Here is a 6,879-nt window from a genome sequence, read left to right on the forward strand (position 1 = left end):
ATGTCACTCTGATGAGCTCTGCAGCCAGGATGAGAGGTGAGTGCCTCACTGGCCTTTGCCACAGAGCAGGGGGCAGAGAGGACAGGGCCCACCACATTTACCCTGGCATCTAAGAAGCTGCTCCCAACTTCTGGAGAGCAGGGTGGAGGGGAAAGCAGGTCACCAATAAGCCATGCCCCCAAGGTGTCTGGAAGCCTGGCAGGTGAGCTAAGATGGGTGCCACCTTGCCGTCACACCTTGCACCATACCTACAGCCCCATTAGCACACCTGCAGATGGGCTTTACCCCATCGTATGCCCTCCTGCTGCCCGTTCTTTCAAGGGCCCTGTGGGCAGTTGTGTCATATCTAGGCTGAAGTCACCTGTGGAAGCCTGCAGGCTGTCCTGGGCTCTGGTGTGGCTCCAAGAGAAGCCAGCCCCGTGACTGAGACAGGTCCCTAAACTACCTGCATGTGCAGAACAGAAGGGGAGAAATGACATTTGATGCACAGGGTTTATTCTCTTCCTCCCAACATGGTCTTTGTAACCTGGTCTCTTTTGCCTTCACCCACAGAGCTCCCATCTCCTGCTCTCCACTAACAGAGTCTCAAAGGAATGTGCAGGAAATCGGGTCCTCGGCATGTGGCCAGGAGTTTGGGGACGCCTGCAGGCCCGTGGAGACCAGTGCCCCTCACCCAAGCCCAGGGAGCTGCAGCCTGAGAGACTTCAGGCCAGAGAGAAGAAAATAAACAAACAAGTTTGCTGGCCGCCTTCAGCTGTGACTGTCTCCTCCCCTTCGCCTCCTCCTCGTCCTCCTCCTGACACTCATCATTCTTCCCCACTTCCTGGAGCCAGGAGACCCTGACATCCCTACTTATTTTTAGTCTGCTGCCTCTAGAGCAGGGCTGCTGGCCCTGGGCCTCACCCCACCCTGTCCCCTGTCCCTGGGGGGCAGCCTGGGGCCAGAAGGTACCTCAGATCGTGAGCAAACCCACACCCAAGCCATAGCAGGGACAGTGTGGCCCCCCCTGCTCCCCCTTCCACTCCCCTCCTGCCTGAGACACCAGCCATGACCTCTGCAGAGGCCTCCTTCTTGGCTTCCTGCCCTCCCCCAGCAACCACCCCTTTGGCCCTGCCTTCCCTCCAGGAATTTCAAAGGTTCTGCTGCTGCCCTCCATCCCTCAGTGCTCAGTGTTGGGGGCCTCTTCCTTGCCCCCTGGATCCCCCAAAGGTCCCCCACTCTCCTCTAAGGTGCAGCGTGGTGTTGTCTCTCTCCCAGACATTGGGTCCTCCACTCTACTGGTCATGGAGCGGCTGTCCCTCCTATGACCACAGCGAAGATGGGCACAGGGCAGAGAGTGGGAGGTGGAGGGCATCACTAGAGGCAGCCTCTACCCACCTCTGTGGTCCCCAGAAATCCCCCTGGGCCCCAGACATACACACTCTCCCCAGTCAAACCACAGCTATGCTTCAGGGGGACTCACAGCCCACCTGGCCCCCAGACAATAACCAATACCTGTTATAGTTTGAGACCATGTCTTGAGGCTCTAACTTCCCACCCTCTTGTCCACTCTTCCTCCCTCCCTGGGAGGAGGTTTCCTAATTATGGTTTTCTGCCCCCCATCATGTTTCCAGGGATATTTTAACACCCCTGGAGACTGGTGTTGGGGCAGCTGGCCAAATAGGCCAGCACTTACATTGTCACTATGTGTCGGGCGTGGTCAGGCCTGGGATACACAGTAGGCCAGTTAACCATCACAATCCTTATGGCGCTCACATTCTAGTAGGGGGTGAAGACAAGGAACAGACAGGTAAGTGGAATATCCAGCATGCTAGCCGGTCATAAGTGCCAGGAAAACTTACAGCAGGAAAGGGGGTAAGTGTTTGATCGGGAGGGACCAGGTGAGGCACAGCATGTCCTGATTCGTATGATGGGTGGGGGCCGCAGGGTGGCTTCGTGCTCTGCAGGTGGAGGGACCTTGAGCCTCCTGGAACACAGAGAGCAACAACATCTCCTCCAACCAGGCGATGGGACTCAGAAGCAGCAGAGGAGTAGGCCATTCACCTATTTGGGCCGGGTGACCCTTGAATCATCCTCGCCTTGCTTTCCATGCTCTTGGGAGGATCAGCCCACTCATGCCCCTGCACTCCTTTCCCCTCTTCCTGCCCTGCTCTGGCCCGGGTCAAGGTATGCTGGCTGCCACAGTCCACTCCGCTGTCCCACCAGCTCCCGGGCTGCCATGGAGGAATGTCTTTGGAGGTGACCCTTCTGAAGTTCATGCGGAAGTGGGGACCGGAGCGGGGAGCTGCTTCTTGAAAATGGATAAGTAGAAAAAAGCAGGGGTAGGGTGAGGACAGGAGGCCATTGATTGCCCCCCCAACTCTGCCCCTGCCCAGCGGTTCTTAGGGCAGAACCCAGGACATCATGTGAACACGCTCCTGTCCAACTCCTTTATCTGATAATGAGGAATTTGAAGCCCAGAGAGATGAAGGCATTTGCCCAAGGTCACCGAGCAATTTGATGGTCCTACTGGGACCATGACCCGAGCCTCTGGCCCCTGGCCAACATTTCTGCCACAGCGGAGGAAATCTTTGAAACAGTCACCAGTTCTGCACCCTCCCCCCCAACCCCAGCTGCCAGGCCAGCGTGGGGCAGAGAGGCCAGAGCCTGCCCAGATGGGCAGCCGTGACAGCTGCATCAGAGCAGCAGCCCGGGGGCTGTTGGAGATCACCCAGGGACCTAGTGGAGGCAGCTGCCTGGGGCTCCCCACGCCAGCCCCTTCCCATACTGGGAGGGAGGGCTGGGTTTAACCTTACCACCACCCCCCTTCAGTGTCCAGGGACCCCAGCAGCAGACTCAGGCAGCCTCCCACGTTGTCTCCCAGCTGCAGCCGGCCTTGGGTGAGAACTGGGACACCTGGGTCCCACACTGCCACCCACACCACCGTGGCCCAGCCTTTTCCCTCCTGAAGCACCCCAGGCCCCTCCGGGAGCAGAGACAGCAGCATAGCATCTGAGCTCTGGCTGCTGGGAGATGGGAGATCTGCCCCCCTCCCCAGCTCCAGAAGGGTCCTGCCACACACACACCCACACCCCTCCCCGACCTGAGGAAACCAAAGGTCAGGACCCTCACATCCTGGGGCTGGGGCCCAGCACCTCCCCCGCCTGCCAGAGCACCAAGGACCCCAGAGAGCTGTGGCAGGGCCAGAAATAGCCCCAACTTGCCAGGGAGGGAAGCTCTTTTTTAGACTCTAGTATGTTCTGGTCCCCTTGCAACCATAATTGCCCAAGGAGCCTGCAGGCCCCATGAAGAGCCTGGACAATCCTCAAGGGGGAGGCTGAAGTCAGAGGGTCAGCAGGAGGCAGAGGGGACACTCAGGGAAGGGGGAGCAAGCCTCTGAGGACCCGGAAGTGGGAAGGGCCAGGAGAGGGGAGGAGAGGAAGGGAAGAGAGGGAGGAGAGGAGGGAAGGGGGATAGAGTCCCAGGGGGAGAGGGTGAGTATTAGAGGGGGGGGCGTGCTTCCTTTGAAATCACTGCTAATCAATAGATGGCCACAAGGCCAAGCCAAGGGCAGGAGCCTTTGGCCAAAGGCCAGGGGAGGGTGTGAGAAGATCAGAGCCAGCGAGCCCTAGGGAGGGTGCAAGCTGACATCCAGGCTCCTTCCAGTGCTGGCGTGCTGACAACAGCCTTCCCCACAGCCGGACGGAAGGACGGACGGATGCAGGAGCACGAAAAATCCCAGAATCTAATTTTAGCTGAGTGCTCCCGCCTCCCCTAACAGAGAGCAGAGCTTCCCACCCCTGCCCAGCTCCCGTTCTAATGGAGGTACCAGCAGGCAGGGAGATAGCCCCCCACCCCGCCCAGCCAAGCCTTAGGGTCTCTACAGAGCAGGCCCTCCAGCTAGCACAGGGAGGGGCTTTGCTGGGTTGGGCGCCGCCCCCCCCCCCCCCCCCCCCCCCCGCCTGCTCCCCCATTGCTGAGGAGGCAGATACTGAAGCCAGTTAGTGACACAGTTGAGATTAATCTGGGTGGGTTGGTGTCCTGGCTCTGGATGACCTCAGGCAAGGCACTCAATCCCCCTTGCCTCAGTTTCCTCTCCTATAAAAATGGCAATTGTAGTTGCTTTAATCTTAGATGACGCACATCAGGCACTAGTCCTGATGACTCAGAGCTGTCATTATTCCTCTGTCACTGCCCATCTCAGAGGGCCCCAAATGGATCAGTCACCCCAGACCCAGCCTGCCTCTGCACTAAGGCACAGAAGAGAAGAAAACACAGCCCTAAACCTGCCTGAGAGTCTGACCTGAAGAACAACTGATTAACTCCAGGAACTTCTGAATCTGGATCTTCCAGAAGGCCGGGGGCACAGCCGAAATGGAGCCTCAAGCTAGGGGACCTTAGGGATCTTGGGGTCAACCCCTCATGGGCAGGCAGGGCACCGAGGCCCCAGGAAGGACCCAATCCTGCTCAGGGGCAGCTGGACAAATGATGGCAAGAGGAGAGCCTGACCTTGGACTCCTAGCCACCTCCCCACTATGGTTCTCACTGGCACAAAGCCCCACACCGGCCCACCCCTTCACAGCGACCAGGCCCTCTAGGCAGAACTCCTGGCCAGCACCCGGGAAGCCAAAGTTGCCCTGCATCAGCTCCACCTGGGCGGGTGGGTGGCTTTTCAGGCCCAGCCAGCAGCAATCCCATCTCCACAGTCTCACATCCTGTTCTCAGCACCACTTCCCAAACACAGAAGAGTATGGGGAGAGGTGGGGGCCTAATGAACTCACAAGCCACAAGCCCCCTCCTCCTAGCACAGGTACCATTTGAGCAGGTGGGATAGGGGTGCCTCCTGCAGCAAAGCCCCCAAGAGGAATTCCCAGCAGCCCTGAATTTCTCAGCAGCTGGCCTGAGGCAGAGGCTGAGACTGAACTCCCTTTCACAGGTGTCCCCTGTGATCTAAGGACCCGGATTCTTTTTTTTTTTTTTTTTAATTTATTTATGATAGTCACAGAGACAGAGACAGAGAGAGGCAGAGACATAGGCAGAGGCAGAAGCAGGCTCCATGCACTGGGAGCCCGATGTGGGATTCGATCCCGGGTCTCCAGGATCGCACCCTGGGCCAAAGGCAGGCACCAAACCGCTGTGCCACCCAGGGATCCCAAGGACCCGGATTCTTACGCAGTGTATGAAACTGGAGGGGTGATATCTTCCCAAGCCATCCACCCCACCTCTTCTTTAACTGTCTTCTTAATTGGTCCCTCCCTTTGCTGGGGATGTCTTAAGACAGGTGATAGAAGGGTCTTCAGAAGGTAGAAGTGCTCCCTGCCAGCGCAGCTCTCCTCCCCCTGGTGAACTGCCAAGGCTCCCTGCTGCCTCCTGTCCCTTACCCTCACCCCCAAGGTGTGTGAGGGATTCCCTCCACCCCCATCTCTGCTGCTCTGTGCCCGCCTCTTCGACCCTCCACCCCCACCCCTCAGATGGGCTCAGGGTGAAATCAAAAGTAGGTACTACTCACACAGAACAGCAGGAATGGGGTGTGAGAGGAGGCGGAGAAAGCAGACTGCGAGCCAGGGCTCCTGGGATCCAGCTCTAGCTGCACCACCTACGAACCGTGTGACCACGGCCCGACCCTGGGGCTCTGCCCCTCAGGCTCTGCATCTGAGACCTGAACAAAGTAGCAAAATAGGAACAAGCCTGCCACAGGCCCCGGCATACAGCAAACTGTCCCAGATGTTTCCCGAATGCAGGCCTGTCATTCCTTGAGTCTGGATACATCCCCTTGGGTAGGATGGCGCGGAATGGTGGGCAGCGACGGGCAACCTGTGTTCCAGGCCAGCTCTGCCACCGTGTGCCTGGGGCGGGTTGGGGGGGTGGTCAAGGTAAGTCATCTCTCTCTGGGCTCCAGTCACTTCTTGAATAAAATCCGGGGTTTGGCCTGAGCTGTCAGGAATGGACAACCTGCGGGACACACGTACCATCGCTTACATGTTCTGAGGCCGTGACAGACACGAGCGGTCCGTCACCCCACCACCACCTACTGAACCCTGCCAGCAGCAGGTTCCGAGTCTCCCAGCAGCTGGCACCACTGAACGAGAGCAAGAGGACCACGAAGCTTTGCGATTCAGGGACCCAACTGGGTGACCTTGAGCCTCAGTGTCCTCTTTGGCAAAATGGCCCCACCTAGCAAGATTGTGATGATTGAGGAAGCTAAGATATTCAATATTAGTATTCAAAACGGGCTGCCAGCTGTCCAGCTCCAGCAGGGGTTACTCTCTGCCACCATCTGGGCAGGGAGCTCTTCCCCCAGGCACGGGGGCCCACCCCTCACAGACCCTCAGGTAACACTGACAGTGTGGTCTCTGTGGGTGACCTCTGGCAAGTCAGTACAACTTTCTGAGCCTCAGTGTCCCCTGAATAAAATGGGCTGATACTACTTTTACACAGTGGGCATGAGGATTACACAAGGTAATTAGACAAAGTGCCAGGAAAGTGATTGGCTCAGTAAATGGGAACAAATGAGCTGCTTTAATCTACCTTCATCAGGCGCAGGGCCCTGGCTTTGGAAAGCCAGGCTAGTAGGAATTGCTGGGAGCTCCTCAGGCCAGGACGTGGCTTCTCATCAAGTCCCCGTGTCCACCAGCAATGGTGGATACATAGGAGTCTCCATCGGTCACCCGTGGCAGAAGCCATGGCCCTGGGAAATGTGAATCCTGGATACGGGAGATGGCCTCTTACCACCATACCCTGGGGCCTCACCGCTCCTCCCTCTGCCCTTCCTTCCCAGGCCTCACCCCTCCCTGGGGCCTCCTCTGCCCTCAGAACCAGGCCAACCTGGCTTGGGCCTCAGAGGCTACCCTCACTGAGGTGGAATGGGATGCCTGGTGGACCAACTCCTCACCCAACTCC

Source organism: Vulpes vulpes, chromosome 8, assembly GCF_048418805.1.
Source record: "Vulpes vulpes isolate BD-2025 chromosome 8, VulVul3, whole genome shotgun sequence".
Lineage (NCBI taxonomy): Eukaryota > Metazoa > Chordata > Mammalia > Carnivora > Canidae > Vulpes > Vulpes vulpes.